This window comes from Chiloscyllium punctatum, chromosome 9 (assembly GCF_047496795.1).
Source record: "Chiloscyllium punctatum isolate Juve2018m chromosome 9, sChiPun1.3, whole genome shotgun sequence".
Taxonomy (NCBI): domain Eukaryota; kingdom Metazoa; phylum Chordata; class Chondrichthyes; order Orectolobiformes; family Hemiscylliidae; genus Chiloscyllium; species Chiloscyllium punctatum.
Genome location: NC_092747.1, coordinates 95,006,233 through 95,024,974, shown reverse-complemented (window position 1 = coordinate 95,024,974; position 18,742 = coordinate 95,006,233).

The window sequence follows — 18,742 nt, the reverse complement described above, 5'->3', positions numbered from 1 at the left end:
GGCCATCAAGTTCTAGGGTAATCAAGTGACCAAATGCTCAAAACTGGACATTCTAGCCAAACTAAATTATAGAGCAACCAGCAGCCATTGGCTGTAGAGAGCAGTGGAAACCAATAAAGAAGTCAGAGAGGTTGAATTGATACTGGTGCTGTTAAAAATATCTGGAACTGAGCTGCAAGAGTGGTGCCCTTCCCAACTTCTGAAATTACCCTCGATTTGGTTAATTTGGATAATAAGCTCAGACATTTAACCCAGCAAGTCAAACAGAAATCTCAGCTAAAATTAATCTGGAGAGTTGGTAAGATGTTGGGATGAATAAATCAAAATCAGGCAGACCAACACCTTATCCGGGGAAAGATAGATGATTACATTAGGCAGCAGAATAGGACCCTGTGCAGCATCAATGGCCAGTGAATGATTCAGGGAGAACTTTGAGTCGAGCTGAAAATGTGTTGCTGGAAAAGTGCAGCAGGTCAGGCAGCATCCAAGGAGCAGGAGAATCGACGTTTCGGGCATGAGCCCTTCTTCAGGAATGAGGAAAGTGTGCCAAGCGGGCTAAGATAAAAGGTAGGGAGGAGGGACTTGGGGGAGGGGCGTTGGAAATGCGATAGGTGGAAGGAGGTTAAGGTGAGGGTGATAAGGTGAGGGTGATAGGCCAGAGTGGGGGTGAGGCCGGAGAGGTCAGGAAGAAGGTGGTGCTGAGTTCGAGGGTTGGGACTGAGACAAGGTGGGGGGAGGGGAAATGAGGAAACTAGAGAAATCTGAGTTCATCCCTTGCGGTTGGAGGGTTCCTAGGTGGAAGATGAGGCGCTCTTCCTCGAGCCGTTGTGTTGCTATGGTCTGGCGAAGGAGGAGTCCAAGGACCTGCATGTCCTTGGTGGAGTGGGAGGGGGAGTTGAAGTCTTGAGCCACGGGGTGGTTGGGTTGGTTGGTCCAGGTGTCCCAGAGGTGTTCTCTAAAACTTTCCACAAATAGGCGGCCTCTCTCCCCAATATTTCACCAGTTTCCTCATTTCCCCTCCCCCCACCTTGTCTCAGTCTCAACCCTCGAACTCAGCACCATCTTCCTAACCTGCAATCTTCTTCCTGACCTCTCCACCCCCACCCCCACTCCGGCTTATCACCCTCACCTTATCACCCTCACCTTAACCTCCTTCCACCTATCGCATTTCCAATGCCCCTCCCCCAAGTCCCTCCTCTCTACCTTTTACCTTAGCCTGCTTGGCACACTTTCCTCATTTCTGAAGAAGGGCTCATGCCCGAAATGCCGATTCTCCTGCTCCTTGGATGCTGCCTGACCTGCTGCGCTTTTCCAGCAACACATTTTCAGCTCTGATCTCCAGCATCTGCAGTCCTCACTTTCTCCTAGAACCTTGAGTAGGACAGGACCATCTTGGTTCTGTGTTGATCAGATAGAGCACTTGTTCCACTGGAAAAGACGGCCCAATATTCCAAATTGTCAATTACAACAACCGACCAATATCTGGTTTAACGATGATTTTAAGGGACCCGAGCGAAGGCCATGTGGATGGTATGGGGATTCTGAGCATAATGCCAAAGTAAAATGGGTTACAAGTCTTCAAGGTGCAAAATGTTGGCATTATCTGAGAAGGAGTATGGTTAGAATACAACAGCTCCCTTCTGTATACTTTTGAGAACAAGGGAAGGTTCATAGGTATCACTTTGGATAAATGTTACCAAACAAAAGAGGCAATTATGTGCACATATCCTTAGAGACAAATCAACTTGCCTTGTGTGATTTTTGGACAAACTCCATTCTAAATATTATTGGAGAGATCCAGAGCCTGAACACAAATATCACCAGAGTAGCATATCGGGGAAGGGAGAATACTGCATCATAACTTCCCTAAAACGCTACCAGAATGGGACCTTTACATCCAACTTACAATACACTACCTTTTATAAAACGTCACATACACCAGCCAGGGTAGGCCTTGTTGAGTTCACAGGCATGCACATGAGGAGTGAGATCTTTGTCAATGTCAGTAACAAACTCAGATAAATTTTAAGGATCATTGAACTCCTACGAGAAACATTAGGGCAGATCCGGACACAGTTGACAAAGACACAAAGATTTTGCTACTATTATTCAGTAGACATGGTAAATTCAAAAGGGCATCAAGGAAATCAAACTGACTAATTAGTGGAATGTCTTCTGGGAGTGGGGCTCAAATGTGCAGATACACCCATGAGTATGTCTCTGTGTTGTTCATCCTGTTTACTTTGATCAACATCACCGTCCTCACAATTAAATTTATCCACTGGAAGAAGGAACTCATCCAGAAACTAACTATGGACTTTATGCTCCTGAAATAGTAGCCAAGAAATTAATGAACCTGGAGAGCATTGTGGAAGGACTCTGTAAATTGTTGCGCAGGATGAATATTACTCTCTTGAGTGCTGCTAATCACCAAAGAGTCTTGGGGGCAAGCCACTGTCTGTAAATAGTGGCTAATTCTCAATCTCTACCTAGAGTTATTTGCATATCGTACTTGAAGCTTATTGAGGTGCATAAGAAGGATAGTTAGTGCACAGGGTATTGACGTCTATGCACAATGGAGAAAACTCAGGGGGTTAGACTACCCACTTGAGACTTGATAAGTGCTTCATGAGTGCATGGTCTGAACCTGTGATCCCATTTTTGCTGAACACTTCAAGGGATCAATAAGCGGGATTATGTTTAAGTGATTATGGGCCCAAAGTTAGACTTGCTAAATTGACTCACACTTGGAGAAATTGGGCCTAACAGAAAATGGCCAAATTAAATGAAACAGCAGACACAGCTATTGGCAAGAGAGAAGCCAAAGTTGAAGAGATCACAAAGGTTTGGGGGAACCAATTACAATCAGTCCGAGGGTTGTGTCATAGAGTCATAGAGATTGACAGATTAGAAACAAACTCTTCAGTCCAACTCGTCCATGCCAATCAGATATCCTGAATTTATCTAGTCCCATTTGCCAGCATTCAGCTCATATCCCTCTAGATCCTTCCTATTCATGTACCCATCCAGATGCCTTTTAATTGCTGTAATTGTACCAGCCTCCACTACTTCTTCTGGTAGCTCATTCCATACACTCACCACCCTCTCCGTACAAAGGTTGCCCCTTAGGTCCCTTTTAAAATTTTTTCCTCTCACCCTAAGGCCCAGCCCAAACATATAGATCATCACTTGTGTTATCTGTTCTTAGGTGGATAGAACTTGATAAAATGTAAACATTGTGAGAATTTGGGAACTCTCACATGGTGTCTTTAATAACAAATATCTTTGTAAATAAGATCAAATTAAACTGCAAACCAAAATCTGTTTCAGTTGTCCACCTCACAACAAGGAGTACTTGGGTAAAATGATTATAATACATAAACTGGTCAAAGTGTCAAAAGCATGGACAACATTGGAATGGGACACAAATCCAGAGGGTTCGTTGCAGAAGTAAATATACTATCCACTGGGTTGCAAAACCTCCCTATCATTAAAAGCACGGACATTTATTTATTGTTTTTTTATGAGGCCTGGCAGTATGCAAATTGGTTTTTGTAAGGGTTTACAAAACAATCTCCTGTCTGTAAGTTACCTTGCGGCTTCCAGATATTATGGAATGTACTATATATATGTAACTTACTTTCCTTCTGTTCTCTCTCTCTTTTCCCTCCTTCTCCTCTGACCAGAAAATACTTATACTTTAACCTACTACTTCTATATTGTGATGGCATTTATAATCTCTTCCGAAGGTAGTGTGTGAACAATAAAGAACAGTGATTATGTGAAACGGGATCCATTTGCAAACATTGTTTCATTGTCGGTTCATAATCCTTATCACCTTATTAAGTATTTGCAGCCATTTCTTCCCCAGAGTTGATTTGAAAAGATCTCAAGACTGTGGGTCATTGTATTTCCTGGAGGTTTTCCTACTTTCCATTCCAGCTGGGAACTGCTGATGATGCAGATAACAGGATCTTAACTTTGTAGCTATCAGTATTCATACCTTTTACATTGCACTAAATTTGCCTGCCACCACTCAAAAGTCAAAGCGTGACTGAATTTCAGCAGGTCTGAGTGCTGATGAAGCCCAGAAATTAATTTTCATTTGAATTGGAACTGAATTGTAATTACAGAATATAGATTTTCATACCATCTGCCCAGTGATTTATTTTTCTTTGATGTTTCTCAGAAGTGCAATCATCAGATTAAGTGAAAAGCAGAAAATTGTCCACAGATAAGGCCCACTAGTTATATTATACCTTCTACAGTAAAATATTACCATGAAAAAATTAACAATATAGCCTGTCACATTAACAAATTTCCCCCGATTCTCTACTAAACTATACTTTTTGATTACTAGTACCTTTTTGAAATTTAGAAATTATTATTTGTCCTAGTCTATCATTTTTTGTCATTTAACAGGAATCTCAGTATCCCAATCTCCTACATCGATATGGGACTGGATTCGAGGGTTTAGCTATTGCACGATTTTTCATGCAGACCATTGTGTCTTTTTCAGTGAAATCTGTTGGTCTGGAAGGACAACAAGCAGAGGACTCAGTCAGCCTTGTGTACCACCTTCTGGCTGAAGGCCAGGTCTTAGGTGCAGGGCACTAACTGAAAAAGAGGGTTTGGAGGCTGCAGCCAGAGAGTGGGCTGAAGAAGGGGTTGCACAGCCTGAGGCCTGGAGCACAGGCTGAAATGCATTGTGGGGCCTGAAGACTGGAGAAAGGGATGAAGAGAGTACAGTGACACTTGGAGCCTTAGTTAAAGAAACCAGTGGAGCTTAAAGTTTGAACACAGCATCAAACAGGTACACAGCCTGAGATCTCGAGCATAAGTTAAAAAAAAGGGACAGATGAGCCTCAGGCTCAGAGTGAAGGCTTACATTGTGGCCCAATGTATGGGCTGATGTGTGGAGACCCTGAGACCTGAAATAGAGTGTGGTGAAGAAAAGAGATGATGTGGAGGTACTGATATTGGACTGGGGTGGACAAAGTCAGAAGTCACATGACAACAGGTTATAGTCGAACAAGTTTATTTGAAATCACAAGCTTTCGAAGCATAGTACCTTTGTGTTCACCTAACAATCACTGGAGGCCTCGGCAGCATCCCAAAGTCTAAGGAGATGAACTTCATGTTTGGGATATTAGGTATTCCAGGTGATATGGTCACAGGAAATTAGAAATGGGAGTTCCACAGAACTCTGCTATCCAGCTGATTGCTGATCTGAATTTATGCTCCTGATGGTCTCTTAGTGGATTTGCAATGACAATCTATTTTGAATAGTTTCTCAAGTTAATCTGCCACATTAATGTTTATAAATGTTTGATGCCAATGGAATAAAGGGTTGCTGTTTTATAATCTTTTAGCAGTTTGTATGCCTGAATCTCACATTACAGTTAGATAAGAAGAGGAGGATCATATTTTTCAAAAGCTTTTGTGCCATATTTTGTCTCCAAGGTAACGTTATGAGAGCTTAGAAATATTTTTAGAAGATATATTTAGATTATATATTTCTGAGCAACAATGTGTTCTTTTCCCTAAAATAGAACTACTGAAGTAGCATTTATGTGAATTATTCTTAACTAATTGTAATGAGATTTTGTGGTAGATTTTTACAACATCGTGCTTCATGACATAAAAATGGCTGAGTTGAAATTTAAAATGGTTTTCAATTATTCAGAAGTGTAATGTGAGTTCATTTACTTCTGATCTAAATTCTTCATCTTATCAGCTGTGGTAATTTTGGACAATGGGTTTCCTGTGTTTTAATATATTAATATAGATTTAAAATAATATTGATCCTAAGGTTAAATTTAATGTTACAAATGAAGTTTAAAATAACTGCAATTTTAATGCATTGTAAAATAACCATATAAAATATATATGTGTGTGTGTGTATGTTCCAAATTTCATGCAATAGGAATTATGAAGTGAACTATAGAGAAAAAATTACCTTTGTAATGGCTTATTAGCAACATTTTAAATAAATGTTTGGCTATGTTTATCCTATCATGTCATACATCAGATTTAGTTAGCTAACTTTCTTAAGAGATAGAGTTCCAAAGGTTTCCATTTGGCAAGTGAATTGAATTCTGAACATTACTTATATGTTATGCTTTCCAAGTGATTGTCTAAGACAACAGGCTAATTGTTGGAAAACAGGACTGGAGTAGATAGGTGCTTTATGACTGACAGTTTTCTCAGCTATTGTGCAAAGTTCATAACCATTTAAAAGAATTTTAGAATCATTACTGTTACACTGCCCATGTGTAAGAATCAATTCACTGCACAGTTACTTCAATTTTGTACATTAGGCCAGGATTTTATGAAGTTACATGACATATGACCATATTTAGAGATTACTCTATACAGTACTTTCATTTTGACTGCCAAGAACTTGGATCACTGATTCAACAGGATTACTGCCTTGCTAGAGAAATGGTAAAATCAGGATTACTGCCCTGCTAGAGAAATGGTAAAAACAGGAGAGGCAGCAGAGTAGGGGGCCATATGGAAATTGGAAGCATGGTAAGTGGATAAGTCTGTCAGCTTTTATGGCAAACCTTTTGTCACAGACTTCTTAAGTTAATATAGATTTGTCGTTTCATGCTTTTCGTGTTTCACAACTTCTTCCTCTTTTGGTACATCCTCATCCTCGTTGCCTGGCCTGTGGATTTTTCACTTCCACTATCTCCCTCATTCATTGTAGATTCCTTAGTACCATTACCTCCTCTTATTACTATTCCCTACTTTGGTTAATCTACAATCTGTTTTTTTCTTTATTTCCGTCATGTACAGCATTTCCTTCGGACAAAGATTCATAGTTTCTTATCATGAATCCTTAAAAATACAGATATGGCATTTGCCATCTCCATTATCAACCTTATCTTATCTGGCTAAGAAAGTTGTCATAATCTACATGTTTATTTATTTGTACTTGATAGGGAATATGCAGTCAAACTATGTCACCTCAAAGAAAGATTAATACAAGGAACAAGAAAGCAAGCCTCTAAAGATTTTCTTTCATTTATATATATTTACATCAATATCACACACATAAGGCAAGGTCATTTTCACCCTAATCTCAACAAAGAATGTAGTTCTAGTTTAATTTTGCAAAACTGGTACAGCATGTTCTCGAAATGGGTTGAGTGACTTCAATAAGGAATTGTGCTATCTTGATTTTTTATTTCAGGAGAATATATATGGGGTATCACCACACAAAATCTAGAAATTGCTTGTGTATATTTGAAAAGATAAAACATGAAGGAAAGAAATATAAAGGCTGCATGGAAAGAGCAAGTGGCTGGGACTAGCTATGCTGTTTTTACTTGAGGCTATCAAGAATAAGACAATCTGAATGGCCTCCTCTGCTGTCACCTTCATGACTTTGATCGGCAGTAGAATTTTACTTTGCTAGAATTTATAATCTTATAGTCTAGCATATCTTTTATTACCATAACCCCTTCAATCCCTGGTTCGATGAAAGTATAGGATGATTGTATAAGGAACAAGAACACTTAACTATGAGGTACCAATGTGTGATGCTATATAGAGGATTACAAACATGGTAAACAGAGGAAGGAGAATGATCAAGCAGAGTGAAGATATTCTACAATTAGTGGATCATGTCAAAGGTGGAACTTGGAAAATTGGTTGATAATTAATTAATTCATGATAGATGGCTCCATACACATTCCCATCTCAATAATAGAAGAGCCAGCACATCAGTGCAAAAGACAAGACATTTGCAACTATCTTTATCCAGAAGTGCTGAGTGGATGATTCAACTTACCCTCTTTCTGAGCTTCACAGTAGTACAGATACCAATTCAATTCAAATCAATGAGATATCAAGCTGAGTGCATTGGACACTGCAAAGGCAATGGACCCTAATAGCAAAATGGCCAAAGTGGTTGAAGTCCTCCAAATTTAGCTGTGCCCCTAGCTTGCTGGTTTCAATGCTATGAGAATGTTTGCAATTAGCAAATAGTATAAAAAATTGTTCAGCTACATTCATCTCACAAAGTGTATGCCAAATCCAATCCATCCAATCATTGCAGTGTCACCTCAGTAAACTTTCAATCATCAACAATGTGATAGAAGATGTTATTAACAATGTAATCTACTGGCATTTACTCAGAAGTAATTTGTTCATTGGCAACTAGTTTGGGTTCAGACAAAGCATTTCAGTTTCAGATCTCATTGTAGCCTTGGTGCGCAAGATAGACAAAAGAGCTGAATTCAAGAAATGTTGTGATACTCTTTGCTATCAGGGTAATATTTGACTGAGAATAACAGCAAAGAGCTTGGATGTAATTGAAATAAGTGGGCATCAGGGAAAAGCCTCCGCTTCTTGCGTCTGCAGTATCTCGGGAGGGTTTCCTCTTCTTCTGGCAGAAAGACCAGTCCAAACATTGAAGGCAGACTTAAAGAAACAGCCTACAGCATCACTCGCTACAAAACTAACCTGGTTCCTGTTTGATTATAGGACCACCCCTCATGCAACTACAGGGATAGCCCCAGCAGAGTTGCTGATGAGGAGAAAACTCTGTACCAGGTTAAACCTGATATTCCTGGATATGGAGGAAGGGTGCAATAGCAGCAGGAATATCAATGCCGGCCACATACTCCTCTAAGCGAGAGAGGCAATTTAATTTAGGGGTTAACGTTAGCTGCCGGAACCATGGAAATGGCCCTGTCTGGGTACAAGGCAAGATCAGGTTCCATAACGTACAAAGTTCGAGTAGGTGAGGCGTAAATGTAGGTCACCTGACGGCTGCTACCTTGCAAATGGGGCAGGAGGAAAACATACCAGGCTCCTCAAAACAGTCTTGAAGGCCTGTCAGAAAACATGGGTTCTCTTCCTCCGTCAAGTGTTGAGGAAACTTCAGAGTCCGAGATGGATGCAGCCTCGATACCATTACCGCTGAAGACAAGGAAACTCTTGAGATACTCTGGATGCCAGAGACAGGCTAAAGTCCATTACACACCACCAGAGTCTGAATCAGAGGCAGTGGAGCTGGGGTGAACATGTTGCAGGAAACGCTACAACAGAAAGACTAGGCCTACATTCCCAGATGTGGAAGGAAGGAATGTAATGATCGGAACTTGGTGGATCTCATTGACTATAAGATCCTTGATTGGGGTCGTCGACTTGGGCTAGTCAGGATGCCTTGGCTAACCAATGTAAACTGAGGACTGGCACAGTAGCACAGTATGGTGCATGCTCAGGATGCTGTCTGACCTGCTGTACTTTTCCAGCACCACACTCTTGACTCCAATCTCCAGCATCTGCAGACCTCACCTTCGCATAGTATACAATGGTTAGCACTGTCACCTCACAGTGTCAGGGAACCAGGTTTGATTCCTGCCTTGGGTGACTGTCATTTGCACATTGTCCCCAAGTCAGTGTGGGTTTATTTCACTGTCTTGAATTACAGAGTGTATCCAAGCGGTTCTTTTTGGATTCAGTTAAATGTACTTAAGAGAATTCCCAACAATAGCAACTTGCTTAAATATGAACATTTATTTATAAATATAATAAGGAAAAATAAAAGACTGAGCAATGAGCATCTATTAAGTAATAAATGAAGATGAAAAGGAAGGAAAAGAAAGCACTGAGCCTCATGCCCTCCTGCACGTTGGGGGGACTCCTCGATCAATGGTTGGTCCCAAGCCTTAGATTTGTTCCCACCTCCGTACATGATCCTGGTCCAAGGTAAAGTCCGACAACTTGGAATGAAAGCCTCTTTCTCTTATACAGTGTCACAAAGAGTCACTACAGAAAAGCAACTTTGATTATGCTGTCTTTGGCTTGTACAGGAATGTTAACAGGATTCACTCAAGGTCATGCAGCTGTCGAATATCATGAACATGTTTACCCCTTCCGCTCATCCTGTACATTCGAGTGCTCTGGTTTCCTTCCACAGTCCAAAGATGCACAGGTGTGGTGAATAGGCCATGGGAAATACAAGGTTACAGTGATTGGGGTGGGATGGGGGGGGTGGTGTTGTCTGAGGAATGCTCTTCTGAGGGTTGGTGTCGAATTAGTGGGCCAAATGGCCTGCTTCTATATTGCAGGGATTCTATGATTCTATATTTCCTATAACAGAGGAGCATTGGATGGTCAGTTTAATAAAAAAGGAAAAAAAACATAAACTAGGGATTCAGTTCAGGGATTGATTCTGAGCTGGCTAGTCATAGCCTGTGTACTGTGCACATGGAAATAAAAGGTGACTTGGTGACAGGATACCAGTCTCTACACAGTTATTTCTCTAGCACAAAGCAAAATGATCGTGGATTTTAGAGGTCAACCATCTCAGTCCCAGGATATCACTGCAGGAGTTGTTCATGATAGATATTTTCCAATTCAGAGACATTATTATATATTTCTACAGTAGGTGCCACAAGAACCCTAAGTTGCTGATTATAATGTTCTAGCCCCAACTACCTTCAGCTTCTTCATCAATGACATTCCCTGCATCATAAGATCAGAAGTGGGAAAGTCACTGATAATTGCACGGTGATCAGTGATATTTGTAATTTTTCTGATATTCAACCAGCCTGTGCTTGCTTGCAGCAAGACCTGAAACATTCCAGCTTGGGCTGATAAGTGGCAAGTAACACATAGACCAAAGAAGTAATCAGTAATTACCATCTCCAACAAGAGAATCCAAACATGGTTGTTATAGGGGATTCTATAATTAGGGGGACAGATAGTATCCTTTGCAAGCCGGATCGGGAGTCTCGCATAGTGTGTTGCCTGCCCGGTGCCAGGGTTCAGGACATCTCTGACTGGCTTGAAAGGATATTGGAGCGGGAGGGGGAGGATCCAGTTGTTGTGGTCCACGTTGGGACTAACAACATAGGCAAAGCTAGGGTGGAGGACTTGTTTGGGGATTATCGAGCACTAGGAAGGAAGTTGAAGTACAGGTCCTCAAGGGTCATAATCTCCGGATTACTGCCTGAGCCACGTGCCAATTGGCATAGGGTTAAGAAAATTAGGGAAGTAAGCACATGGCTAAGGGATTGGTGTGGGAAAGAGGGATTCCACTTCATGGAGCATTGGCATCAGTTTTGGAACCGGGGGGATCCGTACCGTTGGGACGGTCTCCACCTGAACCAATCAGGTACCAATGTTCTCGCAAAGAGGATAAATAGGGTGGTCAGTAGGACTTTAAACTTCTGAGTTGGGGGGAAGGGAAAGTGAAAGCGACAGGGAGTATGGAGTTAAATGGAAAGATAAGCGGCAGGATAGCATATGTGCAGGCAGATTTAAACTTGAGACAGACTGGGAATGCAGCAAAAAGGAAGGATAACTTAGGACATCTTATGACTTCCAATATCTCTAATGATAAGAAAGTTAGCATTAAGGCACTTTACCTGAATGCTTGTAGCATTCGTAACAAAGCAGACGAACTAATGACACAGATCATCGTGAATGATTATGATGTGGGAGGTATCACAGAGACGTGGTTACAGAGGGTCAGGACTGGCAGTTAAACATCCAAGGGTTTTCAACTTATCGAAAAGACAGGGAGGTGGGCAGAGGGGATGGGGTTGCCTTGTTAGTCAAGAACAAAATTAAATCTATGGCACTGAATGACATAGCGTTGGATGATGTGGAGTCTGTGTGGGTGGAACTGAGGAACCACAAAGGCAAAAAAACCATAGTGGGAGTTACGTACAGACCTCCTAACAGTGGTCAGGATCAGGGGCGCAACATGTACCAGGAAATAGAGAAGGCATGTCAGAAAGGCAAGGTCACAGTGATCATGGGAGACTTCAATATGCAGGTGGACTGGGTAAATAATGTTGCCAGTGGATCCAAAGAAAGGGAATTCTTGGAATGCTTACAGGATGGATTTTTGGAACAGCTTGTCATGGAGCACACAAGGAAGCAGGCTATTCTGGACCTAGTGCTATGTAATGAACCAGACTTTATAAAAAATCTTAAAGTAAGGGAACCCTTAGGAAGCAGTGATCATAATATGGTCGAGTTCAGTCTGCAGTTTGAAAGAGAGAAGGCAAAATCGGATGTAATGGTGTTACAGTTAAATAAAGATAATTATGAGGGCATGAGAGAGGAACTGTCGAAAATAGACTGGAAGCAGAGCCTAGCAGGGAAGACAGTAGAGCAAAAATGGCAGGAGTTTGTGGGTAATGTTGAGGACATTGTACAGAGGTTCATCCCTAAGAAGAGAAAGATTATCCGGGGAGGGATTAGACAGCCATGGCTGACAAAGGAAGTCAGGAAATCTATCAAAGAAAAAGAGAGATCCTATAAAGTGGTCAAGAGCACTGGGAAATCAGAAGATTGGGAAGGCTGCAAAAACAAACAGAGGATAACAAAGAGAGAAATAAGGAAGGAGAGGATCAAATATGAAGGTAGGCTAGCCAGTAATATTAGAAACGATAGTAAAATTTTCTTTTAATACATAAGAAACAAACGACAGGCAAGAGTAGACATTGGGCCACTTCAAACTGATGCTGGAAGCCTAGTGATGGGAGATAAGGAAATAGCTGGAGAACTTAATAAGTACTTTGCATCAGTCTTCACAGTGGAAGACATGAGTAATATCCCAACAATTAAAGGGAGTCAGGGGGCTGAGTTGAGTATGGTTGCCATTACAAAAGAGAAAGTGCTAGAAAAGCTAAAAGGTCTTAAAATTGACAAATCTCCTGGCCCCGATGGGCTACACCCTAGAGTTCTGAGGGAGGTGGCTGAGGAAATAGCGGAGGCGTTGGTTGAGATCTTGCAAAAGTCACTGGAGTCAGGGAAAGTCCCGGATGATTGGAAGACTGCTGTTGTAACCCCCTTGTTCAAGAAAGGATCAAGGCAAAAGATGGAAAATTATAGGTCAATTAGCCTAACATCGGTTGTTGGTAAAATTCTAGAATCCATCATTAAGGATGAGGTTTCTAAATTCTTGGAAGAGCAGGGTCGGATTAGAACAAGTCAACATGGATTTAGTAAGGGGAGGTCATGCCTGACAAACCTGTTGGAGTTCTTTGAAGAGGTGACAAGTAGGTTAGACCGGGGAAACCCAGTGGATATGGTCTACCTAGACTTCCAAAAGGACTTTGATAAGGTGCCACATGGGAGGCTGCTGAGCAAGGTGAGGGCCCATGGTGTTCGAGGTGAGCTACTGGTATGGATTGAGGATTGGCTGTCTGACAGAAGGCAGAGAGTTGGGATAAAAGGTTCTTTTTCGGAATGGCAGCCGGTGACAAGCGGTGTCCGCAGGGTTCAATGTTGGGGCCGCAGCTGTTCACGTTATATATCAATGATCTGGACGAAGGGACTGGGGGCAATCTAGCAAAGTTTGCCGATGATACAAAGTTAGGTGGACAGGCAGGTAGTATTGAGGAAGTGGGGAGGCTGCAGAAGGATCTAGACAGTTTGGAAGAGTGGTCCAGGAAATAGCTGATGGAATTCAATGTGAGCAAACGCGAGGTCTTGCACTTTGGATAAAAGATACAAGCATGGACTACTTTCTAAACGGTGAGAAAATTCGTAAAGCCAAAGTATAGAGGGATCTGGGAGTGCTAGTTCTCTAAAGGTAAACATGCAGGTTGAGTCTGTGATTAAGAAAGCGAATGCAATGTTGTCAATTATCTCAAGAGGGTTGGAATATAAAAGCACCGTTGTACTGCTGAGACTTTATAATGCTCTGGTTAGGCCCCATTTGGAGTACTGTATCCAGTTTTGGTCCCCACACTTCAGGAAGGACACACTGGCACTGGAGCGTGTCCAGCAGAGATTCACACGGATGATCCCTGGAATGGTAGGTCTAACATATGAGGAACGGCTGAGGTTCCTGGGATTGTATTCATTGGAGTTTAGAAGATTAAGGGGAGATCTAATAGAAACTTACAAGATAATACATGGCTTGGAGAGGGTGGATGCTAGGAAATTGTTTCTGTTAGGCGAGGAGACTAGGACCCGTGGACACAGCTTTAAAATTAGAGGGGGTAAATTCAGAACAGAAATGCGGAGACATTTCTTCAGCCAGAGAGTGGTGGGCCTGTGGAATTCATTGCCGCAGAGTGCAGTGGAGGCCGGGACGCTAAATGTCTTCAAGGCAGAAATTGATAAATTCTTGATGTCACAAGGAATTAAGGGCTATGGGGAGAATGCGGGTAAGTGGAGTTGAAATGCCCATCAGCCATGATTAAATGGCAGAGTGGACTCGATGGGCCGAATGGCCTTATTTCCGCTCCTATGTCTTATGGTCTTATGGTCTTTGACATTCAGTGACATTATTAGCACTAAACTTCCTACCAGCAACATCCTGGAGGTTACTATTGATCTGAAACGGAACTGGATCAGGAATATTGTGGCTACAAAAGGTGATAATTGACTCAGAAATCTGCAACAAGCAACTCATATCTAGAATCATGAAAGCTTTTCTGTCACCAGCTCAAGAGTTTCCATGTAGTACATTTCCTTAAACCAATTTTATGTGGCATTATAAAAATGACCACTAATTTTGAGTGGTGGTTAAAATTGAGCCGATATAGACCACCTAGTCTAAATAAGCAGCAGTACTCAAATGGAAAAATTCAGTATTACATACTTTTCAAATTATGGATGTGGATCTCCTTAAGATTTAGATTAGCACAAGCCTTGTCAGTTTAGAAAGATTAGGCCCTTTTCATTTTAATTCATTATCATTCTATAACTGTCGTTCTTCTGGATAATTTACTGCACACTCCCTTGCAATAATCTTTAATGGCCAAGTCCTACCAAGGAATATACACCCAAAGACATCTAAGCAATCATTTATAGATAAGCATAGGCACATTATAATCTCCTGATATCTAGAAAGCTGATACGTCAACTTTTATATTCATGCAAATACTTATTTTTTATGTTGTTTATTGTTTCAACACTTAACGTGGAGCCATAGCAATTTAATTAAAATGGCTTTTTGTTGTTGACCTGGCCTGCAGCCGACCGGAAGTCTCTATCCCTGGAGATGACACTGACTTTACAGCTTTGGAGTAGATCCACCTTTGAATCTGACTGGTGTTCTACACTCCTGGAGTTGACCTTGACTTTATCTCATGAATTGAACTGGTAAATAATTTCAACATTATGCTCCCAGTATATTTAAGGTGAAAACAATCACAGTGAAATGAGATTGGTCCACATTATATAGAGTATGTATTGCAAAAAAGTGCAATGCAAGTGGTTTTCCAAATACAAAATCTAATTGGCTTAATTTTCCTGATGTATTTATTAATAGCCTTTCTTTCAGAGCAGGAAATTAAGTAAGAAGTGCCCAATAACAACTTGATTCCTTGAGTGTTTTCTTTAATTATGACTGTTCCATCACAAACCATCACATTTGCTCTTTTTTGATCAAAAGGTGTCAATGGAACTGCAGCAAATGCAAAATGATAGAACTGATACATTGGGGACATTTTAAATTGCAGAAATTTCTGTGTGAGACAGAAATCCACTGCAATCCAAAACTAACAGTTTGTTGGCATTTGCTACAAAGATGACTGTTGAAGCTTTCTTCAAAATTGCTTTTAATCTGCAGCCAATGTTTCTTGCATGACTTGCAAAAAGAACTGGATTACTGGATTACCTAAAACCATTTCAGGAATTAAACTGACTCACTGTGAAAAATAATGTTTTCACCTGTTAAAGATGAACCGCAAACAGCTTTTCTTTTTGTCCAGTGTTTACATAAAGCTATACACACGGTCTCATGCGTGAGAAGTGATTTGATTTAGGATGATAATGCCCCAAGGTTAATATCAAAGTGACAAGAAACATAACACGATAAGCTCTGAAATTCTGCCTGTGCAGGATTGTGCAGCATTAGTTCCCTCTTTAAGGGAAATGATTTGCTTTGATTAACAGAATGGCAGAAGGTAGATTCTATCTTTATGGATGGACAGTTAATTTGGAAGAATGGATTACTCCTCTGTCATTAAGCTGCAATGTGAGTTTCATCTGAAGGGCAAAGGAACTAAAATTAGCTAACTCCCATAAAGGATCAATAAATGTCACTGTGGTTTTGAAAACAAAAAAATTCTACCCTGTATTTTGTACTAGGAAGTGAAAATGGCCTTATATCTTGGCCTAGATCTTCCAATCCATAAGACATTGAACAAATGTATGGAACTTTCAACCTGCTGACTCTGTGGGAATTTTCTGTAGTTTTGAACTTCCAATGAAATCTCCTGTGCCCTGGGTCTCTCTAAAAGGGTTTCCACCTCTCAACTGGAGTTGGAGACTGGACAGTTCCAGCTTTCAAAAATCCCAGTCTACCTTCTGGCTAATTACTGTGCATAGCTGACCTTTCCCAGACAATCTTTGATCAATCCTCCACCACCCATCTCTCCCTCTGGTTCCACATATTCTCCTGTTAACACCCCAACTATGTCCTCTGACCCCCACAATTCTATCCTCACACTACCTCCCAAACCTAACCACAAATCCACTCCACTGACTACTCCAACTTCCCTGCCAAAACACCCAACTCACATATCACTGACCCTAATCTAACTCTCCCTCCCAATCTGTTCTGACTGCCCCTTGACCTGACGTGACCTCATCAGTCTAGTTTCTTAACCATCCACCACCATACCCTATCCTTTAACCTAGTTATCTCATCCACCCTGCTTAAATACACATTCACCCATCACTCACTCATACACCCATTCACTCATTTACTGTGAATCTTAAGAATCATTAAGCATTTATTTACCAGTAATACAGCAGCTGATGCAATGAAGAAGAGGGTATAATTCTTGTGCTGATTCTCTTCACTACCCCATTTGATGCTTTCTGTGCTAATACAATTCTATGGAGACTCTGTCAGTGGTTTCGAATACCTTTTGTAGACAAATAGATCTTTGTTTTGGTGCAGACAATCTCATATATGGGGTGGGGAGGGGGGGGCGGGGTGGGGAGGTGGGGTGGGTTCCAATGCTGCTTGGAATTTTTGGCCATTGTAAATGTTTAAACACCAAGGCCTAGGATTGCACAAAGTTCTGGAGCTTCATTAAATCTTTTAAAATGGTGCTGAGAGAGTGTGGTGCTGGAAAAGCACAGCAGGTTAGACAGCATCTGAGGAGCAGGAGAATTGATGTTTCAGGTTAAAGCCCTTTATCAGGAAGTGCTTTTGCCTGAAACGTCGATTCTCCTGCTTCTCGGATGCTGCCTGACCTGCTGTGATTTTCCAGCACCATAATTTCAACTCTAATCTCCAGCATCGGCAGTCCTCACTGTTGCCCTTTTAAAATGATGGTTGGACCTGGATCCAAATGCCCAGCTTTGATTTCCAGTAGAAATCATTTTCACTGAAAGGAGGTATGATATGACTCACACAACAGGGCCCTTGAACTCGGTGCTGCATTCAAACATAAGTAATTCTGCTGGGGATTAGATTAGATTCTGTATAGTATGGAAACAGGACATTCAGCCCAACAAGTCCACACCAACCCCCCAAAGAGTAACCCACCCAGTCCTATTCCCCTATCCTGTATTTACCCCTGACTAATGCACCTAATACTATGGGCAATTTAGCATAGCCAATTCACTGACCCTGAACATCTTTGGACTGTGGGAGGGAACCGGAACATCCAGAGGAAACCCATGCAGACACGGGGAGAATGTGCAAACTCCACACAGACGGTTGCCCAAGGCTGGGATCGAACCTGAGTGCCTGGTGCTGTGAGGCAGCAGTGCTAACCACTGAGCCACCGTGCCACCCACCAAAGGAGCTTTTACAATCAACATAAATGATCACGAAGAGTGTATAATATCTGAGAAACTGTCAAGCTGTAAAGTTACTTCAATACCTTTCCCTTTAAAACCAGGAAAACATGCCTATGTTTGAGATCAAACAGAACCTGCCTGTTGACATTACCCTAAATGCCATCGAATTCACATTATTAGTACTTAACTGCTTTCCACTACCTATGTAGGTTTACAACTTGATTCACTGCTCACAAAAGTCATTTAATGATTAGTTGTCTTTGATATGGAGATATGAATAAATATTTCGTTTTTAAGTGGGATTCAGTTCTTGAGGGAATTTAAATGCATTCATTGGGTTTTAATGAATGAGCGTTTTTTTTCTATTGTAAAGTTATAATGAATATTAAGGAATTTATTTTATTTCACCTTGGCCTGATTCCTAATGGTTACCCATGATGAATATTGGGGAGAATAACGTTGCAGGTGTAAGGGCAAAGCTGACATGGAACATGAGTTGACATATGTTATCGTTAAACAAATATGGAACTATAGGGAGCCGGAAGCACGGCTGGAGTGCATGAGGTGCCAAAATTTGTCATGTAGAGGCATGGGGAAGAGCAAGGGGATGTAACGGGTGAGACCCAGTTAGCTTAATTTTTAAAAAGGGAAGAACAGGGAGTGAAGTGGACCTTTCAACCAGCCTGCATTGGCATTCAGCCACCTCATTGTTTTGGTGGAGGGAGGTGAGTGGGTGAATGAATACTGCAACCCTCAGCACCACCATTCCCCCCCTGTAACATGCTTCAAGGTTTTCCAACTCTCTGTCCAAGTTTGGATAAGGACTCAACATCCCTTCAATTGCTAACCAACAATCCACACCAGACATAGTTAAACCTCTGCATCCATTCTCTGTGGGGTACCATTTCCTGTGGAAATGCCTGTGCCATACTCAGTGAATGTACAGCTGCTCTTTGTTTGACTTCAAAAAATAGTTTATATAACATTTCAGGAT